At 44.7% G+C, this 23,524-nt stretch overlaps 1 non-coding gene across 1 annotated transcript; it reads right to left on the minus strand.

The window, feature by feature from the left end:
• Positions 1–2,409: 2,409 nt before the first annotated feature.
• On the minus strand, positions 2,410–2,517 carry LOC138302260 (U6 spliceosomal RNA). The gene has a single exon (XR_011205352.1). It is a non-coding gene; the product is annotated as a U6 spliceosomal RNA (small nuclear RNA).
• Positions 2,518–23,524: the final 21,007 nt, after the last annotated feature.

The following is a 23,524-nucleotide window of genomic DNA, read 5'->3' on the forward strand; positions in this document are numbered from 1 at the left end:
TGGGTGTGTTTCCCTGTATGATTGTGATTTCTCTGTCAGCTTGGCCTTGTGTGAGTGGTGATTTTGTGGGCTGGTTGAGTCTCTTTACTGCGCATGCTGTGGTGATGGGTGTCCATGCAGGTCTGTGTTGGGGGTCCATGCATTGGTGTTACATGCAGGGCTTGGTATTGGGATGCGTGGGTTGTGATGGTGGGGTATGTGTGAGGTTGTGGAGTGATTGGGGTGAGGGTAGGGATAGGAGTTTGTGATGGCATGCAGGTAGGTTGGGGGAGATAAAGTAGTAAAGATGTGACTTACCAGAGTCCAGTCCTCCTGCTACTCCTGCGAGGCCCTGAGGATGCATTATTGCCAAGACTTGCTCCTCCCATGTTGTTAGTTGTGGGGGAGGAAGTGGGGGTCCACCGCCAGTCCTCTGTACTTCTACCCGGTGTCTTGCAACCACAGAATGCACCTTCCCCCATATGATGTTCCACCTCTTCCTGATGCCATCCCTTGTTCTGGGGTGCTTTCCCACGGCGTTGTCCCTGTCCATGATTCTCCGCCATGGCTCCATCTTCCTAACAATGGACGTCTGCTGCACCTATGATCCGAATAGCTGTGGCTCTACCCGGATGATTTCCTCCACCATGACCCTTAGCTCCTCCTCTGAAAACCTGGGGTGTCTTTGGGGTGCCATGGATGTGGTATGAGTGATATGTGTGAGGATGTGTGGGGTGATCTGTGGGGTGATGTTTTGGGGTGTATGCTGTGATGTGTGTGGATGGTGTATGGGTGATTGTGTTCTGTGCCTCTGATTGAGCGGGTGCTCCTGGCTTGTGTCTCTCTGTGTTGGCAATCTTGTTTTTCGTTGAAAGGGTTGTGGGTAATGAGGGTGTGTGTTTTATAGTGGTGTGAGTGTGTGGATGTGGTGTGTGTCAGGTGTGTTTAGTTTGAATTGTCCAATGTGGTGGTGTTTTGTAAATGTGTGTGTATTTTGAGTGCAACGGTGTGTACCGCCAGTGGTTTACTGCGTTTGAAAGACCGCCATGGTGATTCGTGGGTCCTGATACTGTGGGTGTAACGGTGTGGGTTTTGCTTTCACCAGTTTATCACTGACTTTTGGGCTGGCGGACTTGTGTGGGTGTCTGTATAGTGGCAGAATTCTCAGTGTGGGTCATGATACCCGTAGTGAAATACCGCCGCGGTCACGGTATGTTGGCGGCAGTCAGCACCACGGTAGGCGGCATTTACAGCCAGGGTTGTAATGAGGACCATAGTTTTAACCTTTGACATAACATGGAAAGAGAGAAAGAGCTACCCATGTAATGACTGAATTCCACAATATGAAACCAGAAATACTGGTATCAGTCCCTGTGTGATTCTAGGCAAAAAGGACTTTTGTTCCTAGAGCAACAGTATGTGAACCAGTGGCCCTAGCTTGCACGCACCTTTTTTTGGTAGAAGAAAGTTAGTTATTCCAGATGTGCTAAAGAGATGACAAGAAGAAATGATTTAAATACAGCCAGCCACGGCCTCAGTACAGAAACACCAAATACCTACATATTGTACAGAGTGAGGACGATGCATATAGCATTCTGTTTGAAAGGCGCATGATGTAGTCACTCTGTGCCTGTAATGATAACAGTCTGTGCCTTGTTTTTCAAATGTGCGCAAACCCCAGCCCATGCTATCATTGAGGTAATAGCAATGGGGCTCCAAAACAGAAGGCTTCTAGGAAATCTAGGGTGATGTCCTATGCTATGCTCCTATAATACTATACTATATGCTTCAACTTTGCATGAAGTCATACATTATTTCAGCCTATTACTCACTACCCTAAATTAGGTGAATACCATTGCAGGGTTTTCAGAATCCTGACACCTGTGCCCTCCCAGAATTCAGTGTTATGTTAGTTTTATGTAAGTTATATTATATTAGGTGAAAGGAGGGGGTAGGAGCACACTGCTTCATATCCATGCGCCATTACCCCTTAGCATGCTGGTTATCGTAGTGCAAATATTCAGCAGCCATTACTGTACCTTTTAAGCACACTGATTTCATCAAAATATTCACCTCATTTGGTGCAGTCATTGCTGTATCTCCAGACACATATGTTTCTGGATTATTCCGTCATCAGTAGAAATAATTCTGGGGTTGCTTGGACATTCAGCCATTCATTTCTTGGGTTTCAATACTGCTACCAGCGTGCAGGCGCTCCCAAGTTCGTCAGTTTATCGGCTTGCGGGAACCTTTTAACAGTGAAAGGAGGGGGTGGGTGCACACTGCTTCATATCCATGCATGCATGGATATAAGGCAATGCGCTCCTACCCCCTCCTTTCTCTATATTATATTACGTGTTTTCTTTTTTACTTTAAGGTCTCTTGGAGCTAAAAACGGGGAATCATAACTCATGACAGACCAAGATTATAAAAAATATGGAAGGCTTCAGAAATTGCATGTCATCCTTGAGAAAGATATTATGCTAATCTTCCCTATTTCGTTCCGTTTTTAGTATATGTGCCCCATAAATCTAACACTCAGCAACTTAGGACTTGAATGGAAGCTCAAAACTCACTTTCTTCAGCCAGGCCCATACTGGCGCTACAATCCACTGAGTATTTCCTAGGGGGCAGGGTGGGGGCCAGTGTCACTGCTGATGAGGGCTGATTTTGTTATTGGGGCAGGAAAGCTGCATCTCCTGCCTTCAGAGCTTTGGCGTTTTGAAATTAAACAATGCAAGAAAAAAGGTTTTAAAACGGCTTCAAAACATTTGTTTTTGCATTTGGGTAGTTCCAGTCTTCTGCAGGGTTGACACAAGAAGCATCTGCTGTTGCTTAGCTCAGAGAGTCCAGTACAAAAATACTCTTCAGAATTCTAAACTATGTATTACTTTATAATGTGATCTTTGCAACACATTTCCGTTTACTATCTTAGATTATAAAATTGCTTACAGTGTCAGTTGTTAAGTGACAGATTTTAATCATGGACTTAGAAACATTCATGCCACCATCACTACTGTCCTGACAATAAACAATTAGTGAACCAAGAGAAAAGTCAGCTGTCTTTTGGCCTCTATTCGTTGCCAAGGGTGTTATGATAGATGGGGTAACAAATAGGGCCTGATTTAGAATTTGGCGGACTCTGTCCTTTCCATGGGACATAATAGAATTGTAATACAGCAGACAGGATATCCGTCACGTTTGTGATGGCGTAATCCCATCCACCAAACTCTATATCAGGGCCATAGTCTTTTGCTTTTGTGCAGCACACACACCAAACTGACATATTTTAAGGTGCTCTCACAATGATAACATAGAAGGGGGCACTGTGAGAACAGTAACTAACTATAAACTCTCAATGTGGTCAAGTGGAAGTTGGGATTAATGCAAAGTTTCCTGATTGCACTTTGTGCAGTTTAATCACTACATGTCAATTATCTTATTTTCTTTCCTGTTTTAGATCAAAGCGTAATGCTTTGTGTTTCATTCTTTGAGGCGTTGAATCAGTGCACTGTGTTAAATACAACTAGGAGGTACATGTTTTATAAGGATTGGAGGTAAATAGTATTTGAGGAGGGTGATGTTTCAAAGCAGAAGCTAAAATGAAAACCAGAGAACCTACCCTTAATCAGTGCATTGAGACCGATTTCTTCACGTAGCTAAAAGTCTTTTTTCATTATCAGACATTCTTGAATTCATCCATGCACTCCAGCTATTCATTAATTTAGCAGTGGATCCCTGTCTCCAATCTCCATCCAGCCATTCAGTGATTGGACATGGTTCTATAATGAAAAACGTGTTGCAAAACGTTCCATATTTGCAATTTTTTCCCAAAAGTTCTTAGGAGGGTGTTGAAGGTATTAGACACACTGAGGTAGTGTGTTTGACCGAATGATAAAATCAGTCATCAGAATTTTCCTGAGTCTAAAAACATATCCAGTATATATACAAATCTCCATGGTCGGAGATCATTTAGTTCACCATGAGGTGTGACTTATACAAGCATACTATTTTACAGCTTAATAGGTGTGCAACATGGCATAAGCAAGGCTTTCTACAATAAAAAAACAGTTCCTGTATTCCAAAACAGAACAGTAAGCAAAATGCTTGCTAGTTCAGCCTTATAAAGTAATATATGGTAAGCAATGTGAGGGAAAACACATGACTCAAACCAGAAACTGCTGTTTGGCATTATTCCAGGGGCAACATAGAATGAAGGACATAAGTTTAGACCCTGCACACACATTTTTTTATGGACACTCTTGTGTTTATTTCACTTATTCATTTTATTTCTCATGTATTCTTCCACAGGGGAAAAACACACCAACCCCCACTCCCTTACAGTAGTGAGGATCACTCACTAGATGCAGTATGAGGACTGATCTGCCAAAATTTCCCAGGACTGTTTTTGGTTCCCAGTGTGGCTCTGTGTTCAGCTTGTGGGCCCCACAGGTAGGTGTATCGCTCATGGAAAAGCATGTGACTGGGACCTGTGTGCAGATACTACCAGACGGACAGGCTTTATCTGTCACTTGTTCCCCAAAGATTCTGCTCGATAGAGGATCCCTGTAACAAGCAGTCTTTTATTGACCTGACAAGCAAGTTCCATCACCAAACAATGGATGAACAACACACTGTCAGTCGCACAACTGTACAAAGAGGACACCCATTTTAAGAAAGTTCTACAGTGCATTACTAATAGTTTAGAGACCTATGGAAATGCTCTGTCACACATCACACATAGAAAATAATCAAATCTAAACTAAAGGAACTCCTTCTCAGCTTGCCTTTTGATGGCGCACTATCTTTTCCCACTCACACACCCACTCAGACACTTACGCACCCACTCAGACACTCATGCACTCAGTCACAGACCCACTCAGAGCTTTGTGCACCCACTCACAGCCCCAGTCAGACCCTCAGGCGCCCACTCACTGACCTACTCAGACAGTTACACACCCACTCACAGACCCACTGACAGCCTCATGCACTCACTCATAGACACGCGCACACAGTGACCGTCCCAATAAAACACTGATAAATGCACTCTCAGACAAACACTCTCACAGCCACTATCACCCCCCAGATTTCCCTCTCACAGCTATTCTGACACCCAGGGAGGTCATGGCCAGCTTCCCCCGTGCACAGCCAAAAGCTGTGCACAGCGTGGGGTTGGATGGTTAGGGAGGTTGGCCGCAGTGTGTGGCTGCAGGCCAGATATTGCAGGCAACATCCACTGCGCACGGGCGAACGTTGTGCATGGTGCAAGGTTGGGTGCTTATAGAGAGTTGGCCTCAGGGCTTGGCTGCAAGCCTGGGCCCTGTGGATACCACCGTGCACGCTAGTGGTTGGATTAACGTATAGATATGAAAATTACTGTACTTTAAAAAAAAAAACATAGAAATTCCCTGAAAAAACAAAGGTTACAGGGAAGTTATAGTTAGGAAATCGAATTTTTAAAAAACATCGAAATTCCCGTAAAAAAACAAAGTTTACAGGGACATCATAGTTAGGCTCACATTTTAAATGTGCAAAACCATAGAAATTCACCAGTTATAGTTAGAGTTACCTCAAGTAACTATAACTTGTGCTCTAAGGTAACTATAACTCATGCCCTCTCCATGCACTGCTAATTACCCCACAAATTACAGCACTCATGACATCTTTGATAACATTGATAATATCAATGTAATATTTGAAGTAACATTTTTGACAAAAATACTGTGCATGGCGGTGGTGTGAGTTATAGTTACCTTAGAATACGAGTGATAGTTACTTAAACTAACTCTAACTATGACAGGTAAATTTCTATAGTTTAGTACGTTTAAAATGTGAGCCTAACTTTACGTCCCTGTAACCTTTGTTTTTTTTAAGTGAATATATATATATATATATATATATATACATACACACATATATATGTGTGCTACTTACTGGCAGTTGCCAGTGGATAGCTATAGTTAGGACCAACCATGTTTCCATAGAAAAAGCACTTTTTGATTTGCCTATATCTTTAGCACCATTTGACGAATCTTCTTAAAATGTTCGAAAAAAAGAGCCCCAGTGATTCTTGTTGCACATGGAAAGTTTAGGGGTGATCCGTCAAGCAAGGGCCGAGAAAAAGGGGGGGGGGGTCAAAAAAGTTGTGTTTCCCATGTTAATTCCCATAGGTCCTTTGAACACGACTACAGCCTGAACCTCTGAACGGAATTACACTATATTTGGCAGTAAGCTAGCTGTCAGTACGCAGATTGTGCTTTTGTGTGTTTGGTGTAAATCTGTTCAGTAGTTTTTGAGATATTAAATGGAAAATAAATGTGTATATCTGAGGTCGTGAATAATTTGTGAATATTCACAGATTTTCGTGAATGCGCATCCAATAGAAGCTGTTGCTGCCGTTTTAAGGTTCCAGGAGAAGGTACCAGGGCCTGAAAAATGAAATGAAAAGTAGCATAGAAGGTCAGGGTGGAGGTACCCTGATCCCAGGGGTGTGATATAGGGGTGTCTGAGGGTCCAATTATGGGTTTAAAATGATTTCTCTTACCATGCGCGATATATGCGATTAATTGAGATTAGTCACGAATAAGCAAAAAAAAAAACTAGAAAAAAACATTCACAGACTCATTCATACACTGATTTATTCAGTCATACATGCACTGAGAGACTAATGCCCAGTGCTTAATTTGTAAATAAAAAGGTGCTGGTGCCCAAAGCCCTCCTCAAACATGCGGTTGCTGCAATTAAATGTGTGAACACAGAATACTCAGGCAGCGTAATCCTGAAGCCATCTTGGGCCTCTTCAATCCATGTAAAGCCACTCCCTGCCCCTTCAGCTCACTCTTGCAGCTTTCTACTTTCTCTCTTTGTGACGCCTTTTCGTTTTCCCCTTCATCCATCTTTCCCAAATGTGTCTTTTGCTTGCAGCAAATGCTTGAGGCAGAAGAAGAAGTCCCGGCCCTCAAAAATAAGTGCCGGTGCTCAGCACCGGAAACAATGAGCACAAATTAAGCACTGCTAATGCCCCCACTCACATACCCACTCAGACACTCATGCACCCACTCAGGCCCACTCTTAGACTCACACACCCACTTTCAAACCCGCTCAAACACTCAAGCACGCACTTACAGATCCACTGAAAGAGACAGCCCCTGTGGTCAACCCCACTGCCCACGGCCAAAGGCCATGCCTGGCACAGAGTTGGGTGGTTATAAGGCCACGGCCATGCACAGCAGTGGTTGAATTAACGTTTAGTAATCAAAATTACTTTACATTAAAAAACCATAGAAATTCACTGAAAAAACAAAGGTTTCAGGGATATTATAGTTAGGTTCTGAATTTAAAAACATAGAAATTCAGCAGTTATAGTTAGAGTTTTTTAAAGAAACTATTACTTGCGCCCTAGGGTAACTATAACTCTCGCCCTCGCTGTGCAGTTTTTTCTTCAATAATTTGGAGTAATTTGGGGTAATTAGCAGTTCATGATGAGGGAGTGAGTTATAATTACCTTAGGGTGTGAGTTATAGTTACTTGAAATAACTAACTATAAATGCTGAATTTCTGTGGTTGCCTAGGAGTAAATTCAGAACCTAACAATAACGTCCCTGTAACCTTTGGTTTCTTCAGTGAACATATAAATATAAAACCAAAAGTTACAGGGACATTATAGTTCGTCTCACATTTTAAACTTCCAAACCCATAGAAACTCACCTGTTATAGTTAAAGTTATCTCAAGTAACTATGACTTGTGCGCTAAGGTAACTATACCTCAAGCCCTGGTCATGCACAGTATTTTCATCAAAACTTTTACTGCAAATATTACATTGATATTATCAGAAATGTTATCAAAGAAGTCATGACTGCTGTAATTTGTGGGGTAATTATCAGTGCATGGAGAGGGCGAGAGTTATAGTTAACTTAGGGCACGATTTATATAGTTACTTCAGATATGTCTAACTATAATAGGCGAGCCCTGGAACCGGTCCACACTGTATCATGTCATAATTAGTTTAAACTCTTCATTTTAACTATCTACATCGCACCTATATCACACTGCGTATGCTGAATATGATGGACCCAGATAGGAGGGCCAGAGGCCAGCAATATGGAGAGGAAGGAGCCACCTTCCTGCACTTGGCGTGGGCATATGATGGTGTTCAGGCCTTCTGGAGAAAGGTTGTCCCCAAACTAACGGCCATTACGAAGCTAATATTCACACTGTCTCCCACGGCCTGCCTACTGGGAGCGATACCTAGGTCTAAGGGGTAGAAGATTCTTTATAAACTGACCCAGCTGGCCCTCTTGCTGGCTAAGGGAAGGGTGGCCATTAGTTAGATGGGAACCAGGAGGCCACAGATGGAACACTGGCTGAGAAACGTGATAGAGTTGGGGGTGGCAGAGGAAACGCATATGCGATTAATGCGCACAGATGATGGCACTACGGCTGAAAATTTGGTTTGGGGTTTGCTGCTTGAATGATTTACAGAAGGGGAGGACTCCAGCTCAGAGTCTCTTGCGGAGGCAGAAGGAGGAAGGATGCATATACTGTTATTTGAATAATAAGACAACCAAATCAGTAAGTGACTCCTCTAATCTATCAGGATCATTATGTTAGCTGGGCGATCTGGTTTCTGGAATTATTGTGCAATAACTGCTATGCAGTGAAAGCCCAAACTGACATTTCTATTGCAAATTAATCCAGAAAGCTCAGAACTCTTAATACCTCGCTCTCCTATGTCACAGGAGACCTTGTCATGGCTCTGTATGGTTGTTTTATGTTTTGTAATTGTTTTACATTTTGATGTTTTGAGTTGAAAATCTGAAAATAAAGTTTAAAGAAAGAACTTTAACAGGTGAATTTCTATGGTTTTGTATGTTTAAAATGTGAGCCTAACCATAAAATATGTAACCTTTGTTTTTTAAGTGAACGTCTTTGTTTTTTTAAATTCTATTTCCTTACCATAATGGCCCTGTAACCTTTGTTTTTTTCAGAGAATTTAATTGTTTTTTCAATGTATAGTAATTTTCATTACTATAGGTTAAACCAACCAACGCCGCGAGTGGTGATAGTTGGCCTGGTCAGGGCCTACTGCCAACCCCCTATAACCACTCAACCTTGTAATGTGCACGGCCTTCGGCCCTGCATGGTTGCTTTGGCTGAAGTGCCTAGCCTGGGACTAATCCCTGCGTCCAACCCCACTGACCCCACACGGCGCAAGGCCTTTGGCCATGTGCAGCGGGTGTGGCCGCCGCTCCCCAAGCAGAGTTTGGCACAGGGACCTCATCCCCTGTGGCCAGCCTTCTCAAATTTGTGTTTTTGGGGGGTGGGGGTACGTGGCTCCCCTCCCCCGGCTGATTTTGGCCCTGGGGACCCTATCCCCAAGGATCCAGCGTTAATATATGTATTTTTTTGGGGGGTGCAGAGAGGTGGCCTCAGGGACTCCATCCCCTGGGCCAAGTGACCGCCCTCTCCTGGCTGATTTGGTCCCAGGGACCCCATCCCCTATGACCCTGCCTTCTAAAGAATTTTTTGTGGGGGGGATGGAGCCAAGTGCCCCCTCTCCCTTGGCCGATTTTGGCCCCGAGGAACCCATCCCCCAGGACCCAGTGTTAATACATTCTTTTTGTGAAGGGGGGACTGTGTAGTCCCCTCCCTAGGCCGATCTCGACTCTGGGGACCCCATCCCCTACGGTCTAGCCTAAGCATTTTTTTTGGGAGAGGGGCCAGGCGACTTCCCTCCCCTGGCTGATCTCAGCCCCAAGTGCTCCATCCCCTGGGGCCAGGCCTAAACATTTTATTTGTTTTGGGGGGGAGTGGGGCTGCATGGCCCCCCTTCCCAGGCCATTCTCAGTCCCAGGGACCCCATCCCCTGGGGCCCAGCCATGTCACCTAGGTGACTCCCCCAGGGCACTCAGTCACCACTGCTGGGTACTGCAGGGGGAGCCTGAAGGGCGGACCGCAGAAGGATCCTGAAGGCCCCTGCAGTCCCAGCTGGCTCCCCGCCTCCTGCAGGAGCCAGCATTGCTGTTACAGAGAGGGAACTGCTTAAGATGCTGCTCCCCCTCTGTGACAGCAATAGTTTCCTCTGTTTCCCTGCCTGCGTGTTTGCAGGCAGGGAAACAGAGGGAGCCTTTCTTTCCAGCAAGTGAGAGCTGTTTCACAGCTCTCACTTGGTGGAACTGGAGTGTTTGCTCTGACTTGGCAGGATCTGTCAAAGCTCCTGCCATGTCAGAGCAAACAGCTATGTTCCGGGGGTGGGCATACCTTGACATAGCAGGAGCCGGCCCAAGGGTGGAAGTCCTCAGGGCCATCTTTGGGGGGCAGGCGCCCCGCATGTCATCTCAAATTGTGCCCTGGGGAGGTGTCAGACTCCGGGGCTGTCGGGGGACAGGCAGACTCTTGCATGTCATTTCAAATTGTGCCCCGGAGAGGTGGCGATCCCTGGGGCTGTGGAGGCACAGGGTGGCCCCTCGCATTTGATTATAAATTGGGACCCGGGAAGGTGGTGGTCACCGGGGCTGTGGGGTGGGGCAAGTGACCCCCTGAATTTGATTATAGTTCCACAGGGAGGTGGTGGTCCCTGGGGTTACGGGGGGCCAGGCGCAACACCCCCACATTCCATCACAGATTGTGCCCTGGGGAGGTGGCTGTCCCCATTCAAAATTACAATGCCACTGGGGCCTGGCCCACCCGGGGGCTGCATTTAAGCAAGCATGGGAGCTCACGCTTGGGTTTTTTCTGTGGATCTAAAAATGTAAAAATAAATGCTTTTTTCCCTCTTGGACCCCAGCACCAGAGCTAAGGGGTTAGGGTGTTCCTACTCTGGACCCTTTTCCTTATTTTTAATCTTTTTTTCTGGGACTCGGCTCAAGTTGAGATCCAACATTGCTGCCAACATTTCTTTGTTGAAGTGTTGGCAGCCAATCAGATCTCAGCACGAGAGTGGGAGGGTTTGCAGAGCCGTCGTGTCTCTACACATACAAATTTTTTTTTTCTTTCATTTCTCAAAAACTACTGATTGTATTTACACCAAATAACAAAAAGATATATTTCTGAACCAAGAGCTACCTTTCTGCCAGATTTGGTGTAATTCCGTCCAGTGGTTCAGGCGCTATTCCTATTCAAAGTCCCTATCAAAAAATGCATGAGGCCCCTGCTTAAAGGATCATGCCAAAACTTTCCCAGCAGGCGCTGAAGTGGGCTTCGTTTATTTTTGGAAAATGTTGTGAAGATTAATCAAAAGGCACCAAAGTTATTAGCAAAACAAAAAAACACTTTTTCTATAGAAAATAGGTCCTAAATATAGCTAATAGGTAATATATGTATATATACATATGTATATATATTCACTGAAAAAAAGGTTAAAGTAACATTATAGTTAGGTGAAATGTTCAGTAACAACGTAATGCTTTAAACTCTAAAAAAAAAAAACACTGAAATTTCACCAGTTATAGCAATCTCAAGGCACCAAGGAACCATAACCCGTGTCCTAAGGTAACTATAGCTCGCGTTCCCAGCATGCACAGTTTTCTCATCAATAAGTTAATTGCAAATGTTGCTGTGATATTATCAATGATGTCATAGAAGACATTATGAGAGATATAATAAGTGGAATAATTAGCAGTGCATGGAGTGTTCAAGCTATAGTTACCTTAAGACACAAGTTATAGTTACTTGAGATAACTATAGCTGGTGAATTTCTGTGTTTTTTGGTTTAAAACAACATGTTTTTACTGAACAGCCCACCTAACTATAACGTTACTTACTGTGGGCAGGGCCTGCAACCAACCCCTCCAAAGGCAGCCATCCCCACGCTGCATAGGCCTTTGGCTGTGAGAGAAAGGAGGTTACCTGCGGTGCCCTGCCAGCGGCCAAACCCACCACAGCATACAGCTAACCCCACGCTACTTACAGCCTTTGACCTTGTGCAGCAGGGGGTTGGCTACAGGGCCTGCGGCCAACCCCCAAAGACAGCCTACCCCACGCTGCAGGGGTTAGCCACAGGACCCTGGGACCCCCATCTACTTGGGTGGGGCCAAAAGATATATATATATATATATATATATATATATATATATATATATAAAGGGGAGGGGGTCATGAAGCCCTCACCCCATGAAAAAATAAACTGAGGGGGGCGTGCGTCCCCCAAGCCTTATCAGACCCAGGTGACCCAATCACTGGGGGCCAAACTAATAAAAAGGGGTTGAGGTGCCCCTCCCCAGCCCTTTTAAAGTTGGGCACCCCATCCCCCAGTGCCCAATACAATTAAACAGGGGAGGCGGCGTGCGGCCCCCTTCCCTGAGCCTTTTTGGCCTCCAGGGACCCATCCTGGGGGTCAAATATAATAAATAATGGGAAGGGGGCTGTGTGGCCCTGTCCCCCGAGCCTAATTAGGCCTTGGGAACCTCATCCCTAGAGCCAAATTTAAATAAAAGGGCAGGAGGCCACGCAGCCCCCCACCTCTTTGAGCCTTTATAGGCCCCGGGGACCCTATCCCTCAAGGGCAAGTGATTAATAAAGCAAAGGTGACTCCCTCCCTGAGCCTAATTAAGCTCCAGGGACCCATTTCCTGGGGCCAAAATGTAAATAAATGGGAGGGAGCCACATGATCCCCCTCCCTGAGCCTTTCTAGGCCCCAGGAACCCCATTCGCAGAGGTATAATCTATTTTAAAGGGGAGGCCTCACTCCCCATGCCTGTTTTGTCCTGCATCATTTAATGGTGAGTGCCCAGCCAGGGCACCCACCAAGCACAAGTTGGGGCTGGGGTGGGAGCTGGCCACCCGCCTGGTGTGGGAGCCGGTATTCCTTCAGCCTGGAGGAAGCAGCTATTTATGCTGCTCCCTCTAGGTGGGAGCATTATGTTGTTCTGTTGCCCTTCTTGCATCAGTGCAGACAGGGAAACGATCACAAGATGGCTTCAATACGTGGGAGCATTTTTATAACACTAAGGGCCTGATTTAGATCTTGGAGGTCGGCAGGAGACCCAAGAAGACCATCAAGTCGACGATCTTCCACCTGCCGTATTTAGATGTTACAGACCTGCTGGTGGTGTACAGGTGGCGGTTTGCTGATGGAGGAAGGACATTGCAGGACGCAATGGACATCGTACATTGGTTGTGGAATAGAGGTAAGTCACATACACACACTATACCTTTGCCATATGTGTTCCCCTGCATCACAGACAACACACCACATACACAACCGCATCCATTGACATTTTACCACAATACAACTTGGACATGCCACAAACACACATTGCCAAACATCCATGACACAACATACTCACAATATTGAAACTTCACCCACACATGACACAACCACAACCAACCCAACTACACACTCATCTACACACACAAGCACAACCACACACATTGCGACAATGACTGCCACAAAACACCACTGACCTGAATGTTGCATGCAGCAACACAACACCCAGCACAACATACACAACAACATCAACTATATCACCCACTCCAGCTCCATCCACCTCACTCCGCCAATCAAAATGCACACACATACCTGCACTGACTCACACACACAACTTGTAGCACAACATGACAGGTACAGGTCTTCTGTCAATGTGCACACATGGACACAGTTGACAGGTGTGAATGTACCATTGTGGTGCCAGCATTGATTTGCCAATGAATACTGGCACAATTATGACAGTTGGGCATGGGTGCGATGTGTTGTGTACCAGTGTGTCCCTACCCATGTCTGACCCACTCTTGTCCCCAACATAAACATGTCATAGTAACTTTAAAAGATTACTGTGACATGTATATGTCTACAGTGGTACCGTGCTCATGTGTAGTGACCCCCGCAACGTACACAGCCAATGCAGGTTCCCTACGTTTGTGTCAGAGACGGGGGTCATATTTCCTCTGTGGTACTGTGGCAGCAGCGAGGGAGGGTGTTGTCCAGTCATGTCCAGTGAAAAGCAGGAAAGGAATGGGGAAAAAGGTGTTTTTAACCCCTATCCCCTTCTCCCCCCCCCCCAAATTGGCCAAATCAGATTTGGAGGTTGGACTGACACTTTTTCCTTGGAAAGGCAGATCGAAATCTACTATGCGGTAAGTGTAGCTGTAGTCTCGCCCTCAGCCACTTTTTCCTACGGCGCCATCGACGGTGGGTGAGATTTCTTGGTGGAATTGGCTGACTCAGGTGGGCTTTCGCCTATGGGATCGCAAACATCTAAATCTGGCAGATGGAATGCCAAGGTGGCAGGCGGGTTTTCAGTTGGAAAACCGATGGCGGTACTGTTTTATATATATATATATATATATATATATATATATATATATATATATATATATATCTATATGGAGAGAGAGAGAGAGAGAGAGCGAGAGATATAGGGGGTCATTCCGACCCCGGCAGGCGGCGGGCGGCGCCCGCCGGGCGGAAACCGCCAAATGACCGTACCGCGGTCAAATGACCGCGGGGGTCATTACAACTTTCCCGCTGGGCCGGCGGGCGATCTCCAAAAGATCGCCCGCCGGCCCAGCGGGAAAGCCCCTGCAAAGAGGAAGCCAACTCCGAATGGAGCCGGCGGATTTGCAGGGGTGCGACGGGTGCAGTGGCACCCGTCGCGATTTTCAGTGTCTGCAAAGCAGACACTGAAAATCTTCATGGGGCCCTGTTAGGGGGCCCCTGCACTGCCCATGCCAGTGGCATGGGGAGTGCAGGGGCCCCCAGGGGCCCCACGACACCCGTTCCCGCCAGCCTCTTCCTGGCGGTGTAAACCGCCAGGAACAGGCTGGCGGGAAGGGGGTCGGAATCCCCATGGCGGCGCTGCTTGAGGATTCCCTGGGCCAGGGGAAAACCGGCGGGAAACCGCCGGTTCCCCTTTTCTGACCGCGGCTTTACTGCCGCGGTCAGAATGGCCCGGGAAGCACCGCCAGCCTGTTGGCAGTGCTTCCTCTGCCCTCCACCCTGGCGGTTTCAAACCGCCAGGGTCGGAATGAGGGCCATAGTCACTTAAAAAAACTAAGATTACAGGGACATTCTAAATGTACAAAACCGTAGAAGTTCACCTGTTAGAGTTATCTCAAGTAACTATAACTTGTGCCCTAAGGTAACTATATAAGGGAAATATTACTCACACCGCCACCATGCACACTTTATTGTCAAAAATGTTACTGCAGATACTACATTGATGTTACCAATGATGTTGTCAAAGATGTCATGAGTGCCGTAATTTATGGGGTAGTAAGCAGTGTATGGCGAGGGTGCGAGTTATTGTTACCTTAGGGCACGACTTATAGTTACTTGAGATAACGCTAACTGTAACAGGTGAATTTCTATGTTTTTATATGTTTAAAATGTGAACCTAACTATACCGTCCCTGTAACCTGTGGTTTTTTGAGTGAGTTTCTATGTTTTTTTTTTATTCTATTTCCTAACTATAATGTCCCTGTAACCTTTGTTTTGTTCCAGTGAAATTCTGTGTTTTTTTAATGTAAAGTAATTTTCATTACTATACATTCATCCAACCACCAAAGTGCATGGCTGGTCTTGGCTGCAGGGCCTTTCTTGCAGCGAGTCCATGCGGCCAACCCCTATAAACACCCAACCCCACGCTGTGCATGGCCTTCGGCTCTGCGCGTGGGAGTTGGCCGCCGGACCCCATCCCTCGGGACACAACCTAATTATTTATTTTTTTTGGGTGGTGGGGCTGCAGGCAGGGAGACAGGGGAAACTTCTGCTCGCAATGAAGGAGAGCTGTTTGACATGTTTGTTGTGACTTGGCGATAGCTGCCGCCAAGCCACAGCAAATAGTTATGTCCCAGGGGAAGGCACCACAGCACTTTGCAGGACCTGGCAGTGGGGGGATGGCGATCACTTGGGCCACCATTGGCTCCTTGAGGGGGGCTGTGCGGCTCCCTTAAACATGCAAATAGCCCTAAGGAGCTGGTGGTTCCCAGGGCTCAAGGGCCACGCAGCCCCCCCACTCTGAATTTGCAAAGTGCCCGGGGAAGTGGCGGTACCAAGGGCTGCGGGGGGGCCAGATGACCCCGCATCCATTTTAAATTAAAGCCCCGGGGAGGTGGCTGGGTGCCTCCCAGGTTCCAAAATATGAATGCCCCGGAACGTGGCCCACCCGTGGGATTATAAAAAAAAAGCATGGGAGTCTGGTCTTGTTTTTTTTTTTTATGTTTCTGTGAATTCTCAACATAATTGCAAAATTGCTCTAGAAATTTTTTTTTAAGTGTTTTTTAGCCCCTAAAGGGTCCAGAGCTAGGGGGTCAGGGTAGCTCTACCCTGGCCCCTTGTCTTTTTTTTACATTTTTGTGGCACTCGGCTGAAGCTGAGTCCCAAGATGGCTGCCAATGCTTCCTCGTTTGAAGTGTTGGCAGCCAATCAGAGCCGTGCATTTCCCTGTACAAGCTTGTCATTATTCGCGAAGTAATCGCGGCCAAAGATATACAAATCTATTCTCCCATTAATTTCTCGAAAACTACTTAACGGATTTACACCAAAATAAGTGAAAGCTTAATCTGCGTACCAAAAGCTAGCTTTCTGCAAATTTGGTGTAATTCTGCCCAGTGGTTTGGGCTGTAGTCGTGTTCAAAGGTCCTATAAAAATTAACATGGGAAACACAACCTTTTCAACCCCCTCTTTTTCTTGTGTCTGCTTGATGGATCACCCTGAAACATTCTGTGCGTAACAAGAATCACCGGGGCACTTTTTGGGGAAAATGTTATGAAAATTTGTCAAACTGTGCCAAAGATATAGGCAAGTCAAAAAATGCTTTTTCTGTGGAAACATGGTCCTAACTATAACTAATTAGTGGTGACCGCCACTAGGTATATATATATATATATATATATATATATATATATATATATATATATATATAATGAAAAAAACGAGTTGTATATATATATATATATATATATATATATATATATATATATATACAATATGGTCAGAAATGTTTGGGTGGCACACTCTACTGCCGGTGCCAGGTGGCTAAGAAGACCAATCTCGAAAAATATTGTAAAGCAAAGAATTTCACCGCACTCCATGGAATCCAAAATTAACGTGCATTTATTGCAAGCAACAACCACCTTTGCATTTCGACTCTCAAGGAGTCTTGTTCACGGTATATATATATATATATATATATATATATATATATATATATTCATTTTCCCCGCTTTTGTCAGGAAACCGCACTCCAAAGTTGTTTCACACTCTCCTGCTTTATTGCAAAGCTCTGTTATTCAGTGCATTAGAAACACCCGACGTGTTTTGGTCACCCAGACCTTGTTCACATTTTTTCAATATATATATATATATTGAAAAAAACGAGTTAGCTGAAAATGTCAGTTAAAACGTAATGTTTTAAACTAAAAAAACACTGAAATTCACCATTTACACTTAACTGAAGTAACTATAACTGCCGCCCCCTCTATGCAGTGTTGTCATCACTGATGTAATTTCATATGTTATCAGTGATATTTTCAGTGCTGTTTTAGGACATATCATCAGTGATGTACTATATAAGGTCATAAGCAGTGCATGACGAGGGCCACATCCCTCACCACCCCTCTATAAGAATAATGCGGTGACCTCTGCACCAAGCCCTGTCCCATCCCAGGGGACTTCAAATTGAAAAAGATAGTGGCCCAGCCTTTTTTTTTATTTAAAAAAAAACATTTTACTGCGGGGCAGCCCCCCCCCTTTTAAAAGTGCCCAAGGAGCCAGAACATCCCTAACTCTACCTCCTGTAAGTTTTTTTTTTTCTCCATAACACTCGGACCGAGTCCCCCAAGTCCTAAAATGGCTGCCAAACATCTTTGTTGATGTGAGGCACACATTATCTTTTGATCTTCCGGTGCCATTGAGTTATATAGGCTCAAGTGCCACATACATTATGCTAAAAAGGAAGTAGGGAACTCTGGGTAATTATTAGGTGGAAGAGCAGCTCCTATATATGAAACACTGTACAACACACCAACACTCCGAAACTTCACTTCAAATGGTAATTTTTCTAGCAGAGTTTTTAAACATATGTGTTAGAAATGGGGTGTCTAGTTGACAGTCAGTTTACACCCTGTCCAAGTAGGGACCCTCAGTCTAGTCAGGGTAAGGGAGTCACACACCTAAAATAATCCCTGTTCACCCCGTTGGTAGCTTGGCTCAAGCAGTCAGGCTTATCTCAGAGGCAATGTGGTAAAGTATTTTTACACCCTCACAGTAATGCAGCGAAAACACCACGAAAGCCCTTAACCCCAGTTTAGAAAAATAGCCAATTTTTATCTGGGTTAAAAAAGACCAAAACAACAAAAATCCAACATACAGAAGTAGAGATATCACTTTTCAAGTTTTAAAAGAGTCTTAATCCTGAAGAATCAATGGTTATATGTTTATAGTACACAGTACCTTGGATGCGTCAAAAACAAACATGATGCGGGCTGCCAAGGAGGTGATGCGTCAGAAAAGCAAGTGATGCAATGATTCTTTTTCTGCCAGACAGGCGATGCGTCAATACTTTCCCCACCGTGTTGATGATGCATCGATTATTTTCCTCGCTGGAAGGGTGATGCATGGAATGCCTACTGTGTTGCAGTGTTGATTAAAACAGTGAGGCCCAGGGATGATGCGTGAAAAGTCCAGATGCACAACAAGGATGAATCCACGCTGAAGCAGGAGATGCGTTGAATCCGCAGCTGCAAGACAGGCGTTGAATCGATTTTTCAGCTGCTGCACAGGGGCTGCATTTATTGTTCTGCCGCAACGGCTCGGTGCACGGATTTCTCTTCAGGTGACCAGCTTCCACTTCCAGGGACCCAGGAACTGGATTTGGCATCACATGGCATGGCAGGCAAGTCCCTGAGACTTCTTAACAGTAAGCAAGCTCAGTTCAAACCCATGAAGAACCTTGGCAAGCAGGATATAGAAAGCAGAGTCCAGTACTTTCAGTCTAAGGGCAAAAGCAGCAAGTAGCAGGCTAGTACAGCTAAGCAACAGGCAGAGTGGCAGTTCCTCCTACAGTATCCAGCTCTCTCCCTGGCAGAATGTCCTCAGTCCAGAAGTGTTCTGAAGTTATGGTCTCATAGGTCCAATACTTATACTCCTTTCTGACTTTGAAGTAGGCAAACTTCAAAGGAAGGTCTTTGTAGTGCACACAACCCTGCCTTGGCCCCAGACACACTCCAGGGGGTTGGAGACTTGTTTGTGTGAGGACAGGCACAGCCCTATTCAGGTATAAATGTAAGCTCCTCCCACCACTCTAGCCCAGGAATACCAGCAGGCTATGCAGGGCACACTTCAGCTCCCTTTGTGTGACTGTCCAGAGTGAATTCACAAACAGCCCATCTGTCATCCTGACGACCCAGAGGAGTATTCCACAGCCAGGCAAAGTCACAGAATGGTTAAGCAAGAAAATGCCCACTTGCTAAAAAGTGACATTTTCAAACTTACAATCTAAAAACCAACTTCACCATAAGATGTATTTTTACATTATGAGTTCAGAAACCCCAAACTCCATAACGCCATCTGTTCCCAATGGGAAATTACACTTAAAAGATATTTTAATGCAATTCCCACGTTAACTCTTTGGAGACATAGGACTTGCAATAGTGAAAAACAAGTTTAGCAGTATTTCATTATCAAGACATGTAAAACACACCAGTACATGTTCTACCTTTTAAATACTTTGCACCCTGCTAATGGAGCTTCCTTGGGCCTACTTTAGGAATGACTGAAATGTAGTAAATGGGAAGGTTTGGGACTGGCAAGTGGGTTCACTTGCGAGGTCGAACTGGCAGTTAAAACTGCCCACACGGACACTGCAGTGGCAGGTCTGAGACATGTTTCCAGAGCTACTCATGTGGGTGGCACAATCAGTGCTGCAGGCCCACTAGTAGCATTTGAATTACAGGCCCTGGGCACACATGGTGCACCATACTAGCGACTTACTAGAAAATCAAATATGCCAATCATGGAGAAACCAATCACCAACACAAGTTAGACAGATCACATATGCATTTTAGCACTGGTTAGTAGTGGTAAAGTTCCTAGAGACATAAAGCCAACAAGACAGGTTTTTAAAATAGGAAGAAGAAGGCAAAACGTTTGATGATAACCCTGCAAAAAGGGCCTGGTCCAACAATATGATTAGCATAGTGCAATCCATGCTGAGCTAGACAAAGTGACAAAGTCATTTGCTATTTTTGCAGCAAAGTTTTTAGGCGGAGGATAAGCTAGTGCCATCCAGGCTGACGTGAAAAATTACACAAGCCTATTACCACTCCAGGCACAGTATTACAGCTTTGGATTGGTAAAATACAATCCATGCGAACCTGGAATCAATAAAAGCAGACCTTGGCACATGTTTTTCACTCTTTTTTTCAAACCATCTTTATTAGGTTTTAATTATAGGTGGTACAGCGGGCATATCATTCGATTAAAAAAAATTTACAACATCATTACAGGCAGTGTTCAACATGTGTTCCACTCTTTTTAAATTTCAGCCAAGAGACTCAGTTTTGTCCAGACACTGGGATCACCCAGTATAAGGACTTCTGCATCCTGTGTTTACTCTACCATTCTCCGACTCGACTGAATGTTAATGTGCATGTATCTCAGAAAGGTTTGCAGTTCTGTGGAGATGGTCCAACTTGAACTATTTGTGGTCAATGGGTCATTTCAGCTCAACAGAGCCACAAATTAAGCGATGCCCTCGCCCACCAAGGTGGCATGCTTCATTATTGGCTTGTGATTCTTGTCGGGCGGGTGCTGTAATGCCCGATAAGCCCACTGGAGGGGCACTTTGCCGAAGATCTATTTTTGTCTTGGCTAAGGGTAGTGAAACAGAAGGCAACTGCCCTTTTGTCCTGTAAGGGAGAATAATTTGTCTTTCGATTATGGTCTTGCTATCAGCACTTCATGGACAATAAGTAATTATTTTTCTCTTAGTTGAGCATATGCGGAGATCAAATAAGAGCATACCTTGCCACCAGACTCAGTACTCTATCATGGGGAGCAAAGTGATGCTAAGCAATGCCACTCTGCCAGGGGACAAGAGATAAACTGCAGTTTTAAAGTGTTTTTGATTTTCTCAAGCTCTGTATCTAAGTAAAATGTGGAGGTCCATTTATGTTTTGTTAGAATTTCTTGTGTGATTACACTAGTTAAATCCATGTCAACTTCTTTGGGGACAGATTTTGTAAAAGCAATACATGGGCACTGGAAGACAGAAAGCTGCATATCACTGACTCTGCTCCTACTCAGGACACCGCCATTTATCGTGACCTCGTACCAGTCAAAAGGTCACGATTTCGCACTTTTCTGCCCTAGTCCACCCCCCTCCACCCATCCCCCACGCCCAGAAAATACGGGAAAAAGTCCTCTTATCTGTGCGTCCCCGTGTAAAAAGTGCTCAATCTCCTCCAGCACGACTGAATTTCCTCGCAATACAAAACGTACGTCAGCATCAGCACTAGTGACATCAGCTCACGGGAACCTTATCCACAAAGTCTGCGCCTCACCTGTGGCGGAAGGACACACCACCGCTTGAAGGTGACTTTCGTGAGGCGAGAGTTATCTCAAAGATTAGTGGCGCTGGTACTCGCGCGTGCCCGGCCTGTTGCCAGGCCAATGTGCTCTGCAAAAAAAGTAGTTTACAAGCAGCCAATAAATAACTTAATATGATAATGTGTGAATTCCTGTCTAATCTCAAGTAACGAAGATGTATTTTCTATACCTCTCTTGTACAGAAGGTTCAGCAATAAATCTACATCGTGCTAAAGTAAAAACGGATTTTTGCTTTGACTATAAGTAAAGATAAAATGTGATAACTTTAGAAATCGCCTAAGGACATGAGAAGGGAGAAGAATATATTCTTTGATCCGCCAATTAAATTGTTAGTTCATGTGTTTGCTCTAGTTACCAACTACTAGGAGGTGCTCCTTGTGTCAGGAGCTTAAACCACTTGCTGAATGAACAGAACATACCCATCCGTACCTGACCCTGGATATTTCTTTATCATGAATGCGTGACCAGGAAACGCAAGGACGCGCATGAATGTGTGGACAGCAGAAAATGATTTTGTTGAGGCCAGTGGTATGTTTGCGGCTTTAGAGTTTCAGTCCCCGTACAAGGGTCAGACTTCCTTCTGGACCTCTCTGTCGCCATTTTTACTACGAATACCACAAAGTCTTCTCCACATCATTTTGTGGGCTTTCAACCAGTGTTTGAATTGGAAAGCACTTACTCCAGAAACCGTGGCAGAGTAAGGGAGTGGAGTCATGAGGGGGAATCTTGAAAAACAGAATCTGACAGTCAACGTATACATTTATTTACAAAAAATATTCTGCAAAGATATCGGCTAGAAGGACAAATGTGACAGCAATCTGATCTAGCTTACCTAATTGGCCACTAAGATGCTGCGTTCTAAAATATCTTACAGGGTTAAGAGACCTGCTGTGGAGATCTTTATGTGCTCAGAAACTATGAGGTTGTAATAGCGGTAAGATAACTCTTGCTTGTAAATGCAGATCTAGGATAGTGCTGTATTTGTGTCCAGTCACAGTTTTGACACAAAGTAGCATAGAGGGTTAATGTGCTTCCTGCAAAGCAAATTGTTAACATGCAGATCACAGACTTGTATTTTATGTAGATTGGTAAGTGGGCTGCTGTTTTTGACACTGAGATCATTTTGTTACTTCTAGTTCATAAATTGTAATTCTTCTAACATAGCACAGTGACCTATTGACCGGCATCAAGGAGTGTATACAAACTGTAAGTCATGGGTTTATATCTTTATTGCTTTTTGTTCTCATCCTGTTGTTAGTCTAAGATTGCCAGGAAAGGTTCCTCATAGAATTAATAAAGTCATTAGAACAGACAACCTGATTCACTGCGTTACAGTTATATCCTGACTTTGTGTTTCTCCCAACTGTTCACTCTTAACATACAATGTCTACAAATGTGGTCAATATGCGATTCCTACCCCTGGTAACCCTCATCGTCTTAACTAACATTTGCTGTATTTGTATTTATCATTTATAAAGAGTATTATGCCCAAAGGCGTAAAAGCGCTGCCCACGGAAAAAGCAATAAGATCTGGAACCAGCGTACAGAGCCCATTACATGCAGGAGAGGGGCCAAGTCTTAAGTTGTTTTCGAAAGGCGATATAACTTTTTTCCAACAAGAAGACCTCAATTGCCTTCCCGGACAGTACCACTGAAAAGCTGATCTCAGAGATATGGAGCCCTGCTGCTGCAAGGCCTTATGCACAATACAGAGAGCCTTGAAGTTGATTCGCTTCATAACAAGAAGCCAATGAAGGGAACGCAGGCCCACTGTAACAGAGGAGCGTTTAGGTATATTTAATACCAAACGAGCAGCCATGTTTCAAAATCATCTGAAGTTTTTTTGATGGATGATTTGTCAATATTTAGGGACAATGCATAGAAATAGTTAAGGCGAGAATTAATCACGCCATGACTACTGCTGACCTTAATACCAAAAGAATGAAAGGCAGGTCTTTTTTGAGCATCTTAATGAGACAAAAACAAGAACTAGTTG

Source organism: Pleurodeles waltl, chromosome 6 (assembly GCF_031143425.1).
Source record: "Pleurodeles waltl isolate 20211129_DDA chromosome 6, aPleWal1.hap1.20221129, whole genome shotgun sequence".
NCBI classification, from domain to species: domain Eukaryota; kingdom Metazoa; phylum Chordata; class Amphibia; order Caudata; family Salamandridae; genus Pleurodeles; species Pleurodeles waltl.